Below are 18,950 nucleotides of genomic sequence, written 5' to 3'. Positions count from 1 at the left end.
AGAGAAGGAACCCAGCCAAGCTCAGGGAGGTTGGGGGGATGCGGAGCAGGGTGCCCTCATCCCTCATCTGCCGCCTGGTGGGTGCCGCTGCTAGGCGTAAGGCGGGCACCGTCAGGGCCCAAGCCCACCAGAGGCGGGGAGTCCTAGGGGAGCCAGCTGGGCCTTGGAGGGGCCTGAGAGCAGCCTCATTGCACTTGCCTTCCCCTGGGCCTTGCCCTCCACACGGGAAGCGGCCAAGGGCCCAGGGAACAACGTGGACCTGAGTTCAAATCCTGGCTCCTTCACTTTTGGCTCTGTAACTTTGGGTGAGGCCCTGAACCCTTCAAGCCCCAGGACCCTTCCTGCTGGCGCGGTGCTCCTGGGTCACGGTGCGCTGATGACAGAGCCCACGCTGACCCTGTGGCCAGGCTGTGAGAGGGCCACGTGTGCACTCTCAGCGAGCCCTCCCCCCAACCCCCCGAGGCCAGGAAACGGAGGCATGGGGAGGCCTACGAATGGCTGGGGTGGCCCATGAGCAGGTGGCAGAGCTCGGGTTTAAGCCAGGTCTCTGGGACACCAGAGTTCTCCCTGCCACGGGCAGCCGCCCCGTGTCTGCCGGTGGCCCTCTCCTGGTCTGGGGAAGGGCCCCCCAGCCTTCTTGACATGCCTCCAAGGAGACTTGGCTTGTCTCCCGAGGAAATGAGGCAATTGCAGCCAATTGAGGAGTAGGCAGGCCATCTTCTCTAGCCTCTCCTTGATGTCCATCTGCATCCCTGCCAGGCGCACTGCCGTTTGCCTCCATGCCTGCGGCAAGTATCCTCATACACCTGTAAGGACTTCCTCCTGCCTGGGACCCTCCTGTGCATGCCAGGCCCCCCACAGGGGTCCCTTTGAAAGACTCTTTCCACTTGATCTCTGAGGCTCCTGCTCCCAGGCCATGGATGAAGTGAACCCCTCCAGCAATTGGTACTTTATACACAGGACTGCGCCAGGCTCATTGCACAGATGCAATCACTGAGGCCGGGGATGGGCAGGGGTTTTTCCAAAGGCATTCTTGGGGCTGTGGTTTCCCCTTTTGTAACAGGAGAAGGTTGGACTCTCTCCCCTTCCTTCTCAGATGTGCCTGTCTCCACCCCGACAGGCACCTGGTGCCTCAAAGCCAAGCTCAGCGTGACAAGGAAGGTTTTCCAAGCTGCAGGGGGAGCAAACTCACCCCAGGCCCCTGCAAAGATGGGCCACACGTGCACCAGCTATGGGACTCTTGTTCCTTCCCCAACTTCCCCATCCTGTTCTCTGCCTGTCTGGTTCCAAAGCGCTGGAGTGCAAGTTCCAGCCTGGATGGTGTCTTGACTGCACCACGTCCTCACCTCTGACCTGGAACAGGAGAACTCGGCACCTAGCACCTGGGGCATGACTTGCTATGCTCTCCTTCTCAAGCCTCAGTGTTCTCATCTGGAAAATGGGGGACATGAGTCTACATTTCTGGAGCTCAGAGGCCATGGGGTAGATAAATAAATCGGCAAAGAAGTGTGACAAGGGCCATCATCAACACTGCCGTTAGCATGTTGTTTGTGAGCCCAGCCCTGTTCTAAGCACTTTACCGGCGTCCCCTCCTCCAATTGCCCCCCTCCCCAATCCTATGAGGCAGGTACTCTTACCATCTACCTGCCAGGAATGCCTTTCCCTCAGAAATGCCTGGGTCACTCCAGACCTCTTTCTGGGATTGACCTCCTGTTTCAATTTGTAACCCCTCACTGCACTTCCTCTGCTTCCCTCCTAATCCTGCGAAGTATTTAATTTCTTTATCCTGATTGTTGTCTGTCTATTACATTAGGATGTGAGCTCTGTGGGGCAGGGATTTGCATCTCTTCCCCCCCAACCCCACTGTTGCTCTTCTGGTGCCCAGGGCAGTGCCTGGCACATAGCAATTGCTCAGTATATATTTAGAGAATAGACACCCATTTTACAGATGAAGAAACTGAGGCCCAGAGAGGTTCTGTGCACTGTTCCAATGGGTGCAGAGTACAGCCTCCTCAGGATTCCCCAGCACTATGGGAAGCCCACCAGTTCCACCAGTCAGCTCAGTCTGGCCTGGGACTTGTGCTCCCCCTCTGCCCTGCTCTAGGTGGCAGTGGTGGTGGGCAGACAGTCCCCCCCCAACCCTCAGCTCTGTCCCTCCCACCCTCCCTCAGGGACGTGAGGGTGGGAGGGGCCACTGAAGGGTGGGGAGAAGCCTGACCCTCCCCCCACGCATCCTGGGCTGCCCCACCCCCGGCACCCCCCTCAACCCCGGACTGGAAATCTGACACCCGGGGCCCATCTGCTGCCCTCCTGTCCTCCCGCCCCTGGAGGCCGCTGGGCCTGCGGCTGCGGAACCGTGATTGTTCGGGGCTGAATGGGCAGGCCTGGCGCCCGCGCCAGGTGCACCATTGTGAGGGCCCCGACACCTGCCTGGCGGGGCACAGGCTCTGCTTGCGCGGACCCTCGCCTGACTGAGAGGAGCCGCCCACCCGCCACCAGGGGTAGAGCCGGGGGCTAGGCTCCTGCTGCTTCTCCCAGGGTAGGGCACCCCAACCACACCCTGAGTCCCTGCCCTGCTCGGGTCTGTTTCCCCAGCCCCTCCAAACCCACCACCTCCCTGGTCCTCTCTTTGTCTCTGAGCCCATGTCAGGGATGCCACCGCTTGCTGGCCATAATGGGCCAGAGACACAAGGTCTCTGAACCTCAGTTTCTCATCTGTAGAATGGGGATAATCATTAGACACACCCCGTGGGAGCATTAGGAAGATCAAAGGCGATATAGTCCATGCCACACTGAATACCTAGTGGTGACAGAGAAAAGCCATTATTATTATTAAGACCTGGTAGTGTGCAGACAGGAACCCAGGGGAGCCAGTCTCAGCCCCCAGCAGGCCCAGCCAAGGGAGCCCCCAGCCCACCCCCCTGCCTGTCTCCCCTTGCCCGGCCTCCCGCCCGCTCTATGAAAATTTAATGCCGGGTAATGACAGTCTGGGCTAATGAAAGAGGCTTCTCTTCTGGCAAAAAGAGAAAAACAAACAAAAATCAACAACCTGCAAGGGGGCATTAACTTTTCATGAGATGCTCTCCCCACTGACACCCGCCACCCCCCTGCCCTGGCTCACCCGGGCAGCGCCAGGCCCCCTCCTTCCTTCCTTCCCGCTCCGAGCTGGGCTGGGCAGCCTGCAGTGGGGGTTGGGTAAGCCCAAAGGGACCTGGCTCTCTGGGGGCATCTTCCGGGGGCTCCTCCCCAGGGCATCTGCCAACTTTGGGGAGGGAGGGGAGCCCCTGGGGGCCTTTGGGGTAGGGCTCCAGCCCACAGACTCTTCTCTGGGTGGTGGGCAGGCATGGGGGTGAACGGAAACCCAAGTGGGTGGGAGAGAAGAGGAAGGGCTCAGAGACCCCCTGACCGCCCCCCCCCCCCGCCCATTCGCCATCAGCCGCCCGTGCCGCGCGAGGCCTCTGCAGCTTGGCTATCTGCTGCCAGGAGGCTGGAAGCGGTTAGAGAAAAGGGCACGGAGCGTCTCTCGCCGCCTTTCCCTCTCTTTGTGGTATCCTGGAGAGCCATTGGCTGCTGCCTGTGATATCCTGAGAGATGCGACAATTAATTTTCTTTTAATCAAGGTCGGATGAAGTAAATTGGCGCGGTTCTGCAGCCCTTCATTTTCTGTTTTTGCAGTGATGCAAAACAAATATGATCAAATTATGCTCCTTCTCACCTTATTGAATTAGGAAGCATGACTGATCAGAGGGAGTGGAAATGGTCTATACCATGGAGCACCCCCTTGCTTTCTCCCTGCCCTGGCCTCAGTCTCCCTGAGATCATGGGGACTCGAAGCAAGTTTGCCTCTGGCAGAGAGAGCCCAGGGCGTTGGAAGACAACACACTGCGTGGTCCGTGCTCAGCGAACTAGTGATTCAATGAGTCTACAAATGAATGAGTGAGTGAGTGAGAGACAGATGGGGTCAAACATCAGAGCCAAGTCGGGCTCAGAGCAGGACGCACTCACTAAAGACCAGAGTCACGTCTGCCAAGCTCTCTCTAGAACATCACCTCGTTTGCTCACCGCTATCTGAGATGATCTTGTTCATGTGTCTGTCGACACATGTATTGTCTGCCTCTCCTTCTCCGATTTGGGCTCCAAGAGCTCGAGGCTTTGTCTGTTTTGTTCACCACGAGTCCTGGCATCTAGTAGGTGTTCACTAAACAGCAGCTGAGTAGCCGAGTGAGTCTGATCCATCCCGATGACGTGGCTGGGCTCCTGGTTCAGCAAGGGCGACAGACATCGACAACCCTCAGGCCACGTCACTGGTGCCACACAGGGATCTGAACTCAGGGCCACCACCAGAGTGGTCCTGATTCTGGGTGGCTGGGTGGAGAAGGTGACATTTGAGCTGGTTCTGAAAAGATAAGGAGGAGGTGGACCCCAGGAGAAGCAGGCGGAGAACATTCAGGCAGGGTGTATACAGAGGCTTGTGGTCGGTGATGACAGGGCTGGCCAGCCTGGGGGGCTACCATGAAGGGGATTTGTGTGGCTCTGGGGTTAGGGATGTGCCCTAGGGCACCCGGCTAACCTGGGCTCAAGTCCCAGCCCCTTTCTTGACATTTTAGATTTTCTGTCACCCTCTCTGCAGTGAGGATGACAGATGACAATCCATCTGAGAGTCATCTGAGGAATGAATGAGTGACGGCTATGTCAGCTGTTCTCCCGGAGTAGGCGCTTGGCGAATGTCAACCACCATCACCACCGTCATTTTTATTTCTATTCGGAAAGGCAGGCTGGGGCTAGACTGGGGAAGGCCTTGAATGCCACAGCAAAGAGCAGGTAGGTATGTGGGCTTCTCAGGCTGCTGGTGAACCCAGCCCAAGATGCTCAGAACAGAGCAGGGCAGGCAGGGTGGATCTCTGTAGACAAATCCATTTTGCAGGTACCAGGAGAGCTGACTGAGGGACTCTGCCAGCATCCTTCTCTAAAGCAAAGACTTTTATCTTAAAAGTGAATGATCCCCCCGCCCATCCCTGGGCATTGGATCAGCAAGTTAAGAGTTACTTTTGCTTAGAGCAAGGTGGGCCTGATCTGTGATTCTCAGGAGTGTGCTGGAACCCTCCTGTTGTGGGCAAAGGCTCTTTGGGGCGTTGGGGATGGAGGGCATTGATGATATGGTTGCCACTCTCTGGGAGCTTTGAGCCTAGCTGGAGACAAGACAGGCGCATGCAGTGATAAATGCCATGACGAAACAAACAAGGTGATGCACACACGCACACACGCACACACACATACGCACACACACCTTGAAGAAAAAGAGAAAAAAGACTGGAGAAGTAACCCAGCCCCCCGGAGTCAGGGACACTGAGTCCAGGGCATTGGGCCTGAGGTCTGTAATGGCTCAGGGAGGCACAGTGGGGCAGGGAGGCTGCCTGGAGGAGGACGGAGAGCTTTAAGCAGGGAAGCAGTGGGACCTGCGGAGGCAGGAATGAGCTGTTCTCAGTGGAAGGAGAGGGGTTTGGGGAGCTCAGGGATGAGGTGAGTCCCCGAGGGCACATGGATAAGTGGGATTGTCCCTCTCTCACGCCCCGGGGGCAAGGTCTGCTGTGAAAACATCCATGAATCTGGTCCTCAGGAGCCTTGGGGAAGCACCCTCTGAGTGCCTGGGCCTGAAGGGCCGCTCCTCCTGAGCAGTCCGTGGTTCTTGGGTTTTAGGAGTAAAAGGCTTAAGACTCAGACCAGCGCCATCTCCAGCTAGACTCTGGGCAGCCTGCTATCACGGGCAAGATCTGGGTTTCCTGGCTCTCTCATGCCTGATTGTGTAACCTTGGGCAAGTGACTTGACCTCTCTGGGTTGGAATGGGATGAAGCTCAAGGGACTTGTTATGTAGTCCAGCAAATTCCTTGATGTCTTTGGGTCTGCCCTGTCTCAGGGAAATCACTTAGCTAGTTTTGGGTCCTCAGCCTGGGCTGGGGTGTAAAGAGACGGGGGGATGCGTGAGCCATTGTGCAGATGGATGACTCTGGGCATTGCTCCATGGGCTTTCCCGGTGTGTGTGTGTTGTGCCCGTGGGACTGGGCCACAGCCTGTGGGACCAGTCTTTGGGTGGAGACCTTTCCTCACTAGCTGAGTCATCACCCCCGGGGTGCAGCTGATGACCCAGATGTGGCAAGGTCAGGACCTATCTTTATCTCTGTCATCTCCCCAGTGACTTCCCTTCCCCTTCCTCTTCCTGTTCTCATCCCCTCCTCCCGTCATTGAGTGGGCCAGGCTGATGCTGCAACTACTCAGGCCCAGATTTCTCCTATGCCAGACGTGTTCTCTGGTCTTCCTAGGCCTTCTGTCTCTAGGTTCGATGACAATAATAATAGCCGCCATTTATTGAGCAGTTACCAATTATGCACTGCTTTGCATACATTAAATCTAATCACTCTATATGCCAGGCGAGGTTGTTATGATTATTATCCCATTTTACAAGTGATGGAAAGGAGGCTCAGAGAAGGTGAGCGGCTGGCCCAAGGTTGCAGAGCGAGGCATGGTTAGGCGGGGAGCTCAGCTGAGTTGCTCTGACGCCAGAGCGTGTGATTTTTCCATGATGCTTTGCGCAGTCGGTGTGCATCGTCCCCTCCTGGCTCTCTGGAGGTCCTCCCTCTTGTCCGAGTGCCCTGGCCCGGGAACTCCCAGGTCCCTGTCCCAGGTCCAAGCCCATCAGGGCTCAGTTCTCTCAGCAGCCAATCCGATCGTTTCCTCCAGTTAAATGGATGAACTTGCTCATTGTCAGAGGGGCCTTCTAGAGACTCTGCCTGAGTCCAAAGGGCCGTGCGGGATAAGGGGCTGTGAAAATATCCATGAATCTGGTCCTCAGGAGCCTTGGGGAAGTACCCTCCGAGCGCCTGGGCCTGCAGGGCGAGTCTGCAGTCTGCTCTCTCAGTGGAGGAGGCCGGGGACTCCTGGGGTCAGGGGGAAGGTGATGAGGGGGGAGGGGCAGCTCCGGGGGTGGGGGGCGCCCAGCTGGTGAGCGGTGAGCCCTCCTTATCCGCCATCAGCGCCATGCTGCTTATCCAGGTTCGAGTTTCATGTCTCGTTTTCACTCTGGCCTTTTGCTCACACCCAGAGCGGGTGGCATGTGGGCCAGGGAGGACAGGGTATGGGGGAGAGTGGATCCCAAGGAGAAACCCCTCCCCCACGGTCAGGAGTGATGCTCTGAGGACAAGTGAGAAGCATGGCCAGGAGCCCGGGCTCCGACACAAGGCCCCCACCTGCCTCTGGCTCAGTCCTGGGGTTACTTCTTTCCTTGTTTTCCAGATGAAAGTAGCTTTGCTGAGCTCCCCCTGATTGTCAAGGCCACATATGTTTGTCGTATGAGGCTCAGGCAACTCAGAAGAGAACTCCCCAAATTGTCCCTCCCATGGCTGACATGGGGGGAGCGGGGTGCTGTCTCTATGCCCCCGTGCCCACAGACGTCTTTCTCCGCTAGGGGAAACAGGATGCTCTGCCTCACAAAGTTCTCAGACCTGCCTTTTTCACTTCCCATGTATTCTGAACCTTCCTCCGTGGCCGTTGAAAGCTACGTCCGATGACCAGACAGGAGTCCCCCTCCCTCCCTTGGGCTGCCTTTAACCAATTCCTTCATGCTGCACGTGGAAATTGCTTTCGCTCTGGCCTTCCCGGCTGGGCATCTCGACCTCCCCCTCCCCCTGTGCTCCTCCAGCTCCATCCACCACGGAGGGTCTCCGCTCACAGGCATGAGCTGGTGTAGGCGGCAGGCAGGGTTCAATGCCGCGGGAGGAACTTGGGTGTGAATGCAAGAGACCTGGGTTGAAGTGTCTCCCGGGCCATCTATGAACCATGAGGACTTGAATAAACTCTTCACCTTTATGAACCTCAATTTTCCCGCCTGAAAACCGGGGGGAAATAATAAACTCCTTTTTTAGGGCCAATGTGAGGAATTTGTGACCAGTGAGGTGGGTGTGAGCCAGTCCTGGGCACATGGTGGGGGCTCAGCACAGTGGAAATAAAGCCAAGGCAGAGGGGGCAGCTTTGTTCAAGGTAGAGGCAGGCTGCGCAGAGATGTGGGGAGGGGATCCATTCTTTCTGTCTCACACCCACTCATCTTCTCCCTTTCATTCTTTGCTTTAAAAAAACGACACACACATGCTCATCAAGGAGAAGTCAGAAAATACAGAAGGACTCTAAGAAAGTGAATGTAATTCCCTGGTGATTTGACCCCTGTGAATTAACTCCTGTGAACATTTTCTGGTCATGGATTTGAAAGGCAGAGCCTGACCATCCCCGGAGGGCCCTCCGCTACAGAACCAGGAAGTCAGGACGTGGTCGGCAGTAAGTGGGATTGAAGGTAGATTGGGGACGGACTGTCCCAGCTGAGAGGGTCAGCGTCCCTGGCTCAGGTGATGGAGGAAAACAGAGGAGGACGGGGTGCCTCAGGACCGGATGCTGGCCGAGTCCCCGGCAAAAGCGCTGACACTCGAGGGTGGAAGAGAAGGGCCATGAAGTCGGGACAGGTGGCACTTTGAAGATGGCTCTTACGGAGGGGAGGACTGGGGAGGAGGGAGGGACCGTTTGCAGCCAGAACCCTGCGTCTGCGAGGGGGCTGGTGGGATGAAAGATGGTGGTGGGCTCTGAAAATGTGTGTGTCAGCATTGGGCAGACCCCGCCAACGCTCAGAGCTGCCAGGCAGGGAGGCACTTTCAGGGCAAGTGGAGAAAGTGCCAAAGAGCCGGGTCGAGCGATAAATCTCTGGCCGGAACCTGTTCACACCCCGAGAACCCCGTCTCCTCCAGCCACCGCCGGGGGAGGGGGGCCTGGGATCTGGGGGTGCCTCCGTCATTCTTCATCATCCCATAGCCTTCCCTGTCTCCCCAGGAATGTCCTTCATCTGGCCCGCAGGGTTCATGTCACCCCATGGAGCGCGGGCTCCGTGCCACTGTACACTTCGGAGAATCATTAGCAGAAATCATTAGCTAGAATACAGCCTCCCCCATAAATCTCCCCTGCACCTGGATCGTTTGTCCGTGCCTAATTTCCATCTCCCGAACTTTATGATTTGTCCCTCGTTTGATGAGAGCTTCTCCCATCAATTGTGCCGTAAGTGCTTGCTGAGAAAGACCCCCTGCACTGACCCCATCTCAGACGGACGGGTTTGGGCTCCTTGCCCTGCATGCTGGGTGGAGGCCCCCTCCCCAGCCCCCTCCTTGGCTCGTCCCTCAAAGGGCAGCTTAAAGACGCTGTGCCCGCAGTCTCCCTTAGAGATGGGAGGCAGAGCTGGGCCCAGAGTGTGGCTGGGACAACGGAAAGGAGAGAGGTGGGAAGGGCTGGCCAGGTGTTGGGGGGAGAGTCCTAGGGGAGGGGTCAAGAGGCTTGATCTTCATCTCTGCCTCAGCTCATGGTGTGGTCCCAAGCATGTTGCTTTCCCTCTCTTAGCCTCAATTTCCTCGTCTGATGCACGAGGATAGATGCTGCCCATCTCTCATGGTTATGGTGAGAGTTGAGGTCATTCATTCATTCACTTGCTGATTCATTCACTCATCTGCACACATTGAAAAACCTCTCAATACGTTCATCCACTCTGTAAGCGCCTGACGGACACCTTCCCTATGCCAGGCCGTTCTGCACACAGACAGAATCAGCAAACGACTTGCAAGCTGGTGGAGCTGGAAGCAGGCTTGGGGGTTAAAGGCCGGGGCCTTGTGCCCGGAGATGTGTATTCTGAATCCTGGCTCTACCACTCACTCGCTCTATGACCTTAGGCAAGTCATTTGCCCTCGGGAAGTCTCCATTCCCTCATCTGTAAAATGGGGCTGAAATGAGTGACTGTCTGGAGAGCACTTAATACGGAGCATACTCAACACACGACACCCGTTGCCATTGTCATTTTGTCACTGCGAGGACACAGAGAAACAGTGGGATTCCTAAGCCACATAGGGAATTGGAAAATGTGAACGAGATGCTTGGAGAAACGCCGGGGGGGTGGGGGGGACAGGAACATGGGTCCAAGGGCTTCTGCCCAGGGAGGGAGCATTTATTTATATATTTTTTATTTTTTTAAAGACTTATTTATTTATTTTGGAGAGAGAGCGTGTGCGCAGGAGCAAGGTGGGGGAGGGGCAAAGGGAGATGGAGAGAGAGAGAATCGCAAGCAGACCCCCTGCTGAGTGCAGAGCCAGACTCAGGGCTCAATCTCAAGACCCTGAGATCACGACCTAAGCTGAAAATCAAGAGTCAGACGCTTAACCGCCTGAGCCACTCAGGCACCCCAGGGGGAGAGCTTTTAAAGCCTTGCCTCACTGCCCAAGTGAAGGGTTCAGAAATGTCTGATAAACCCCAGGGGAGGAGAGGAGCGCAACTCAGATCTCCCCCCCCGCGCCCCCCCACACAAGGAAGGGTGTTCCCAGGGTCTGTCCTCAGACACAGTACACTCGCTCCCCTGGTTGGGGTGAGGATGTGGACTCCAGGAAATGGGGAAATCTGGCCGGCGAGCCCTTCCCGAGGCAGATCTGGAAGGCTCCCTGGCCATGATGAATGTACCTCTGGGTTTTGGGACACAGCGTTAAGCCCTGTCCGCCCAAGGGAGGAAGCTGGGAGAAGACAAGGCCTCTGGGACTGGGGCAGGGCTGGGGAGGCACGGCCCGCGGAGGATGCTTTGACTTCCATCAGGACGGTGGCAGGGACAGGTCGAGTGGAGAGGAAGCTCAGGAGGGGACACTGAGTTTCATTCTGGACTGGCTTCTGCCTGGTGGGCGGGGGAGGGGCGAGGCCAGCACCGTGATCACTGCGCCTGGTGTTTGCAGGGATGTCCTTAATTCCCACTGTGGGTGGCCAGAGAGCCTGGCCCTTGGGTGTATGCCTCGTGGCCTCAGGGGAGTTACTTAACCTCTCTGAGTCTCAGTTCCCTCCCTTAAAAGAAGGGTTGATAACCTCACAGATCCCCTCAGGCTGCGGGGAGAACAGACGGTAAACCTCTCAGTTCAATGCCTGGGACCTGGTAGGCACTCAAGAAATGACAGTGTCACCATCCAAGAAACTACCCTTGTTAGGACATATCTGCTTTATTACCTTCCAGCAAAATTACAAAGGACATGATTTTTAGGCCTGTTTCCGGGGTAGAGAAACTGAGACCTAAATCAGCTCCGAACGGACACAGTTTCAAGCAGCCGGCGGGTGGCGAGGCTGGGACTCGAACCCCCGCCTCCTGACTCCCATCTCTCAGTGCTGCCTGGCCACAGCCCCCAGTGCGTGAATTCCCAGGAGCTGCAAACAAAGAGCCCGGGTTCCGATTCATCAACATCCTCCCACAGGGGTGACTCACCTGGGAGAGCGAGAGAGCAAGAGCAGAGCGCACCTGTCCTGGCACATTCCCGCCCCCTGGCCTGGCAGCAACCGCTCAGCGGACCGGAGGGCCCTGGGAAGGGGTGGGGGGGGGTTGGTGTGAGGGGAGGAGGAAGTGGAGGAAGGGGCCCCACCTGGGCAGACCACAGAGCCTTGGGGCTGCTGTCTCCCCCAGCCTGAGGGTCCCCAGGGTAGCGCCCTCGGCCTGAGGGCAAGAGAGTGGACCTGGGCGGGGGGTGGGGGGTGGGGGGTGGGGGGGCGGAGCGGGGCGTGGGGGCCCCGGGTGCCACAGGCTGGGAAGCAGCTTGCCAATTTTACAGGTCACATTATCTTTTATGGGCATCCTAAAAAGAATGTCAGACACTGGAGGGTTTTTTTCCCCTTTTCTCTCTGTCTGTGTCTCTGACTCGGATCACTGCAGGATTTTTATCGCAGGCCTGGCCAGAGGAGCTGGGCAGCCCCAGTGGTACCAGCCGAGTGCTGGGTCCCAGGAGAGCTGGGTATTCCTTCCTAGGGGGGAGGGGGTGGTCTTGTGGCTGGTGAGAGCAGCATACTCCCGCCCCCTTTGGGTGCAAAGGCGGCGGTCCCCCCCTCCAGCTAGGACATCAACTAGAGTTCCAAGTGCTCTCTTCCCTGCTCCACATCCACTGAGTCCACCGATGGGACTGGTTTGCTTGCAGCACCAGCTCTCTGCCCTGCTTATGCCCATGAAGCCCCTGACTCTCCTCATCCCTTCCCAGGTGACTTGATTTCCCCATTGGTGCCACCTTCAGCTGATCTTGCTCCCATCAAGAGCAAGCCCATGGAGTCCCCAGGAACCAGTTTTTGGGCCCCAAAGTCCTGCCTGGGCAGCCTTGCCTCCTTCACCTTCAAAATGCGCTGTGCATTCCCCAAAGGCCTTATGTCTGGGCCTTAGGCCCTTACCCTTAATCCCATTCTGGAGCGGACAGGGAGAGACCCAGCAGACAAGGGTGTAGGGGTGGGGGAAGGGTGCACTTAACCAGGAGAAGGATATTCGAAGGCTCCCTGCGTCTTGGCATTGGTTTTGGGTCCCAGGTCCACTGCATAACATCTCTGGGCCTCAGTTTCCCCATCTATAAAATGGGAGCGATCATAATAGTCCTTATTTCATGAGGTCGGTGGAGGAAGTCACTGAGTTCACAGGGCCTGGCCCATAGTAAGTGCTCGATAAGTGCTAATGATCATAATTAGTGTTATTATTAGTCAAGCCTGGGTCCATTTGGGCTGCTTTTCTCTGTGCCTGGAGACCTCTCTCTGCCTGGAGGTAAAGAGGACGTGGCTGATGTGGCAGCGAGAGGCACCGGGGTGACACAGAAGGAAGCTCTCTGGGCCATGATACCAGCGTCAGCCAGGGGGATGGGGGGGGGAGGGGTGTGTGACAGCTTTTTCCTCTGAAACGGTTAAGAAAGAGGGGAGACTAGCCAAGAAAGCAAGTGCCGCCCAGGAAAATTAGGCAGTGGGCCTAATGAAAACCAGGCAGCGGGCCAAGTCAGAAATGTGACCTTCCTCCTGCCTCTCCTCTTTCTCCTCTCTGAGCCTCGGGTGGGGCGGGGCAGGGTCTTTGCCTTCAGCCGGGTCTCAGGCAGCAGGTACCACTAGGTGGGGGCTGAGGATGGGGAAGCGGGGGCGGGGTAGGCGGGAGAGAAGACCGAGGGGAGGGGTCTGGGAGGTGGCACGGGACCAGATGAGCTGGGCAACCGATTCTGGCCTTAGAGTCAGATAGGTTTTTTGGGCCTGCTGGACTCTCAGAGAAGCTCTAGTTCAAGCTCATCGTTTTATCCACAAGCCAAAGAGGACCCGGAGGAGTGAGATGGCTTGAATAGCAGGCAGGAGCAGAGCCCCAACTTGAACCTGGGCTCTCAGCTTCAACACCCTCCTGACCTCCCTGCTCTGGGCTCAGACGGAGGAATCCGGAGGCCTTTGGACGCCTGGCTTTCCCAGGCTAGGACAGCTCTCCATCCCTGGAACGTGAGGTTTCCAACCTTCTCCCCCAAAGGGCCACGGAGAGCACCCCTCGCCTGGGCATGCTGATGGTGAGGCCCCAGGGGTCTCCCTCAGGCTTGGCTTTCTCTTAAAATGTGGACAGAAGTTTGAGATGCTATCCCATAATGGATCTGTGCTGCTTAAATAAAAGATAATGCTTCTCCCCCACCCCCATCCTTCCCCACCCCAGGCCAATTTAAAGGAGTGACGTATCAGGATGATGTGCCAGGTTTATCCTGCCGATTCGTGTCCCCCAAGCGTGGGGCAGTAGCTCCGCAGGGGGACAGCTGCCGCCGCTATGGAAGCTCGGGGGTTACCGGTCCACTCAAAGACAGAGGATTCTGTCAGTTCTGGTCGCTGCTGCGCCGTCAGTGGCCAGAACAGCGCTTGTCACACAGTAGGTGCTCCCTGTATGCGGGAGTGACATTCCAGCTGCAGTTTGAACGATAAGGAGGTGGGAGAGAAGGGACAAGCCTGGAGGCAGAGGGAACAGCACGGCCGGAGGACTTGAGGCAAACAGAGCCCAAATGAGTGAGTGTTGGAAGAGCCCGAATCGGACGAGGCAGATGTGGCTGTAGTGGGACACGGTGTCACCTCGGACAGGTTACTGGTCCTCTCTGAGCCTCAGCCCCCTGGTCTGTCAAATGAGAGAATAAAAGGATCCCCGTCACGGGGAGTTGGGAGGACCAAGGCGTCGATGCACAGGGCCAGCCCGTGGCCAGTCCTGAATATGCAGGGGCAATACTACGACGACGACTACTAATTTGACTAATAATTAATAATAATAGTAATTATTGCTCTAACTACCACCAAGAAGCTCTGTTTTTCATTTTAGACCCTGCCCCCATGCCCCATCCCAAACCCACGCCAAGCTACAGCCCAGGGGCGCCCCCTTCCTGTCCCCACTCCTCTTGAAGGTCGGGCCTTCCCAAGGTTATCTCTGTTTTTCTCTGGATTCTGTGAAGTCGCATAGGTCACACACTCTGGGGCTGAAAAGTGTTGCTTTTTATAGCCTTCCCTGATGGCAAGGAATGCCTGTGGGGCCCGTCCTGGGGCAGAAATACCTCCAGGGGCTGGGGGCCCCACAGCCACACCAGCCTGACACCCCAGGAGTCTGGGGCCCTCCCAGGCCAGGCATCCCCCCACTGCCAGGTGTCAAAGGGGCAGGGAGGCTGGCCGAGAAGGTGAAGTGGCCTGGACAGTGAGCCACGGGTCCCCAGTCCCAGCTGTGGCGTTGGGGTGAGCCATGATCCTCTGTGGGTTCAGTTCCCCTATCTGTAAAATGGGGCTACTGGGCCTTGTCGGCCTTGGGTGGCAGGGGTGAAGGGTCAGGAAGCTTTGGAAATGAATGGGGCAGAGGGTCAGTGGTCCTGTGGCCAGAACCCTAGGACGGCGAGAAGGAAAGGGCCCGGGGAAAATGTGGGCAGGCCTGCGTCCGTGTGAGAGCCTCGGTCGTCCCGCGGCGCTAAAGGACTTGGCAGGAGGAGGGAGGAAGTGTTTCCGTGTGGCAGGCGCTCCGCCTCCTTTACCTCACTTAATCCTCCCCGGAGCCTTGGAGTAGGAGCAAGTCATCAATGTGGTTGACAGATGGGGACACCACGGCTGGCAGAGCTGAAGGGGTTCACCCACAGTCACCCGGCGAAGAGGGTGGAGCTGGGATTTGCATTCAGATCTGTCCCTCCTTTGGGTCCTTTCAGCAGGCAGCACCCCCCCCTCCCGCCGATGGCTGGCAACAGGGGGGGTGGCTGTGTCCCCATGTCAAGCCCTCACCTTGCAAAGTTGCTCCCCAGCCCCCCAGTCCCATTCCACCAGGCAGGTGCCGGCAGCTCCCTCGCCTCGTCTCTGCGGTCCCCTGTCTCTGCAGTCCCCCGTCTCTTCCCAGCGTCCCCAGGAAGGGGCTTGGCTCCGGGGTCCTGGCTGGACCTGACCAGAGGGCTTGCTCAGCAAGACCAACGCTGCACTTTGCTCCTCCCCCACCCCTCACCCCACCTCTGCCTCCCCCTCCCTCCTTTTAATCTAGTTCTTATCAGGGATGATAACATTCAGCAATAATAAACCCGACTCCACTTTCTAACAGCTGATTGCCCCACGCCCTGATTCAGCGATGCCGCAGCCCGTGTCCCGGGCAGGAGACCTCCGTGCGGCCGCCCCACGGCGTCTGCGGCCACTTTCATCACCCCCACCCCCCGCTGGCTCCCTTCGGGCCTCTGGGGAGAGGATGAAGCCTCCCATTTCTCCAAGTATCTCAGAGCTGCTCCCTTTTCTCTGGGAATCTAGAGAACACGCCCAAGGCTCACCTGCGGTGTCCATCTGTCCATCCCCCTCTCTAAATAACAGCAAGCAACAGCTACTGTTAATTGAGCACCTACTTGGGGATAGGCTCTGTGGCAAGTGTTCCAAGCATTTTCTCAGTAAATCTTAAATAGCAGGTATTATCCTTAACCCCATTTTATTCAGAGATGAGCGAACTAAGGCTCAGAGAGGTCAAGTGGCTTGCCCAAGATCACACAGCTGGTTAGGGACAGAGTCAGGATTCCGACGCAAGACTGCTAGATTCCAGGGTCCAGACTTTGGAGCACTCTGCCTCCTGCTTGTGTTCTGCCAGGTGGGGAGCCCTTGCCAAGCAGCATCCTAGCCTCACGTAACTTGGGTGGCTCTGCCCCTAGGGAGACAGCCTGAGGACCCTGCTCTTTCTCTCTCTGCCCTGAGGTCTGTGGTGGCAGGGCTGAGTGTGGGGGTTCCTGCTACAGCCCGAGCCTGGGCCAGCTGCCAAGACTGAGCTGGGGTGCCTGCACCCTGCGAGGACCTTTGTCCCTTTAATAGGTCCTTCTTGGTACAGGACGTCCCAGGGCAGAGGGCACAGCCTAAGTGCCAGGCCTGGGCAAGCCCTGCCCAGGGCACTCCCCATGCTCTGGGGCTCGGGGGAGGGCACCCACATCTTTGACTGCAGGCACTGCTTTCCTTGCGCCCAAGAGCTGGGGTTCCCTGTCATCCCCAGCCAGAGCGGGGCTTAGGGGCTCCTAGGCACGGCGGTGGCAGGGTGGGCAGCCCAGATCTTTCTAAATAAAGTTCACAGACAAGACCCTCACCCCCACGGGGCACCTGGGTGGCTCAGTCGTTAAGCGTCTGCCTTCGTCTCAGGTCATGATCCCGGGGTCCTGGGATCAAGCCCCGCGTCGGGCTCCCTGCTCCGCGGGAAGCCTGCTTCTCCCTCTCCCGCTCCCCCTGCTTGCGTTCCCTCTCTCGCTGTGTCTCTCTGTGTCAAATAAATAAAATCTCAAAAAAAAAAAAAGACCCTCACCCCCAAAGTTTGTACCAATGCCCCCGTTCCCCCCACCTTGTATCAACCCACCTCGTTCTCGTCCCCACAGCCCCTGCTGCCCCACCTCGGCCCCCACCCCCGTCATACCTGGGGGGGGCCCGTCCTCCTCCCGGCGCGGTCTTCAGGCCCTGCTCCCAGGGCCTCCCCCAGAAAGGCCTCTCTGGCTCCTGCAGCCCACAAAAGTCTCCTTTCCCCCTCCCCCAGAGCCTGCAAAGCTTTGACGGAGACCTCTGTGCTCTGTGTAGTCCTCTTCAGAGGTGCTGACCGAGCCCCTCCCGCGGGCCAGTCCCGGTGCCATGCTCTCTAGGGCGGGGGGAGAGAAAACAGTGGTAACCACAGCCCAGCCTTGTAGGGGAGGGAGAGCACCTCATACATTCCCACAGCACTTTTCTAAGCAGCACAAGCACCACCCCCTGTGCCCCCCCAGGTCCCCAGGTCTCTAGTCCCCAGGGGTGCAGCCGCTCCAGGTTCAGCCCTGGTGTCAGCTCATAGTAGGTCCTCAAAAAGTACTTGCTGGTTGAAGAATGAAGTGAATGAATGCATGAGCCAGTACCTGTGGGTTAGCTTCATTTCCTCTCCTGGATTCTAAGCTTCTTGAGGGCAGGGACCAGGTGGTCTTACACTCAGGAAAAGCAGGTGTCTCCAGGACCTTAGAGGAGGGACATGTAACTGAGGCTAAGGCAGGTAGCCAGTGTTGTCTCATTGCAGAGCTGACAATGGAAGGGTAGGGGGCAGGGAGCAGGGGGGGAGACCATTCCTGGGAACGCCATGCCATGAGCCAGGGCCAGGACCAAGATCACATGGCACTTTTGAGGGAGAGCAGAAGGTCAGTGTTGGAATGGGGAAGCCACGGAGGAAAGAGCAGAGGGCAGGCCGGACCCCACTAGGTGGGACCTGGTGAGTCCTGTGAAGGAGGCTGGACCGGATCATCCTACAGGCCCCGGGGAGCCTCTGATGGGCTCTGGGCACCATTGCATGGACAGCGGGTAAACAGGACCAGCTGGGGGCCAGTGTCCTGTTGGGCGGCTGTAGGATTCTAGAGGAGCCTGAGGGCAGCTGGATTTACTGCTCTTCCTTCCTCAGCACTAGGAATCTTAGCCTCCGGGGACGCTCGGAGCTCATTCAGTCCTGTCTTCAACTTCCAGATGGGAGCACCAAGGCCCAGAACTAGGGCCAGACTTGCTCAAGTTTGAGAAGGAGCTGGGGCGAGAACCTGGGTCCCGGGTCTCAGGCCAGGGTCCCCCCACCCCCACCCGCACCCCCACCACCAGAGAGCAGGGAAGGGTGGTAGGCACCTGTGAGAGCAGGACGCACATGCTCAGGCCACAGGCAAAATAGTCTTGAGTGGTCCTGGCAAGACCAGGGCATTTAGAATAGTCCAGAACTGGGTGCTGAGGATAAAAAAAATCCTTCCAAGAAACAGGGGAGGGGGAGCACATTGAGGACCGGGTTTGAGTGTGATGCAGGATCCCAAGCACACTGAGCCCCCAGCCCTGGGGGGACGCCTGGCAGCCTTGCTGCTTTTCAGGAGGCAGCCTGAGTCATGACCTAATAATGTCATTACTCCACCTACAGTGGTAACAACAGGGCCACCCTCTGTCAGGCACCTCCTATGTGCCCAGCACTATCTTGTTGAGCCCTCATGATCACCCGTAAGGAGGTTGGGTCATTGCCCTGTCTACCAGGGGAGGAAATAGAGGCACAGACCAGTGACATAATTTATGTGACAGCTGAGAGCGAGTCAGGATTGGACCCCGAGGGACCTGACCCCAGAGCCATCTCTTAGCACCATGGCACAGACCTGGGTTATGCCAAGTTGAGAGTCAGGCAGGCCTGAGCCCAAGCCCCGCCACTAAGTGACCATTGCCATTTATCCTGCTTGCTGAGCCTCGGTTTTCTTACCTCTGTTCCCAGCACGCAGGGATAAGGATGAGCTGACCTCCAGGAGCTGCTCCGAGGACACAGGAGGTACCTGTATTCCAAGTGTCCGGAGCAGGAGGGGGCTCCGGCAGCCAGCCTGGCCCTTCCCGGCCTCCATCGGTTGCCCGCACCTGGCCCCGGGCACATTCAATCTCTGCCCCACGCCCATTTGCATGCCAAGCCGCCAGGCTTGGCCGCTGAGCCAGGCCCGCCTCCTGGTCTCCCTCCTGTGCAGGGCGAGGGGGAGAGGGCTGGGCCATGGGGCGTCTCAGCCGAGCGCTGGGCGGGGGGGGGGGGCGGTGCTCCGGCCTCTCCTGGCTGGGGCTGGGGGAGAGTGGGCGCTGGGCACAGAGGGCAGCCATGCTCTCTGAAGGC

At 57.7% G+C, this 18,950-nt stretch overlaps 1 long non-coding RNA gene across 1 annotated transcript; it reads right to left on the bottom strand.

Moving 5' to 3' along the window:
- Nucleotides 1-11,043: 11,043 nt before the first annotated feature.
- LOC113937729 lies at nucleotides 11,044-18,738 on the bottom strand. The gene is made up of 4 exons (XR_003524692.2): nucleotides 18,558-18,738; nucleotides 17,209-17,304; nucleotides 16,743-16,958; nucleotides 11,044-13,970 (listed from the first exon to the last, which is right to left on the bottom strand). It is a non-coding gene; the product is annotated as an uncharacterized LOC113937729 (long non-coding RNA).
- Between the last annotated feature and the right edge of the window lie 212 nt (nucleotides 18,739-18,950).

The sequence above is a fragment of the Zalophus californianus genome, chromosome 4 (genome assembly GCF_009762305.2).
Source record: "Zalophus californianus isolate mZalCal1 chromosome 4, mZalCal1.pri.v2, whole genome shotgun sequence".
NCBI lineage: Eukaryota > Metazoa > Chordata > Mammalia > Carnivora > Otariidae > Zalophus > Zalophus californianus.
This window is presented reverse-complemented; position numbering and strand designations above follow the sequence as displayed.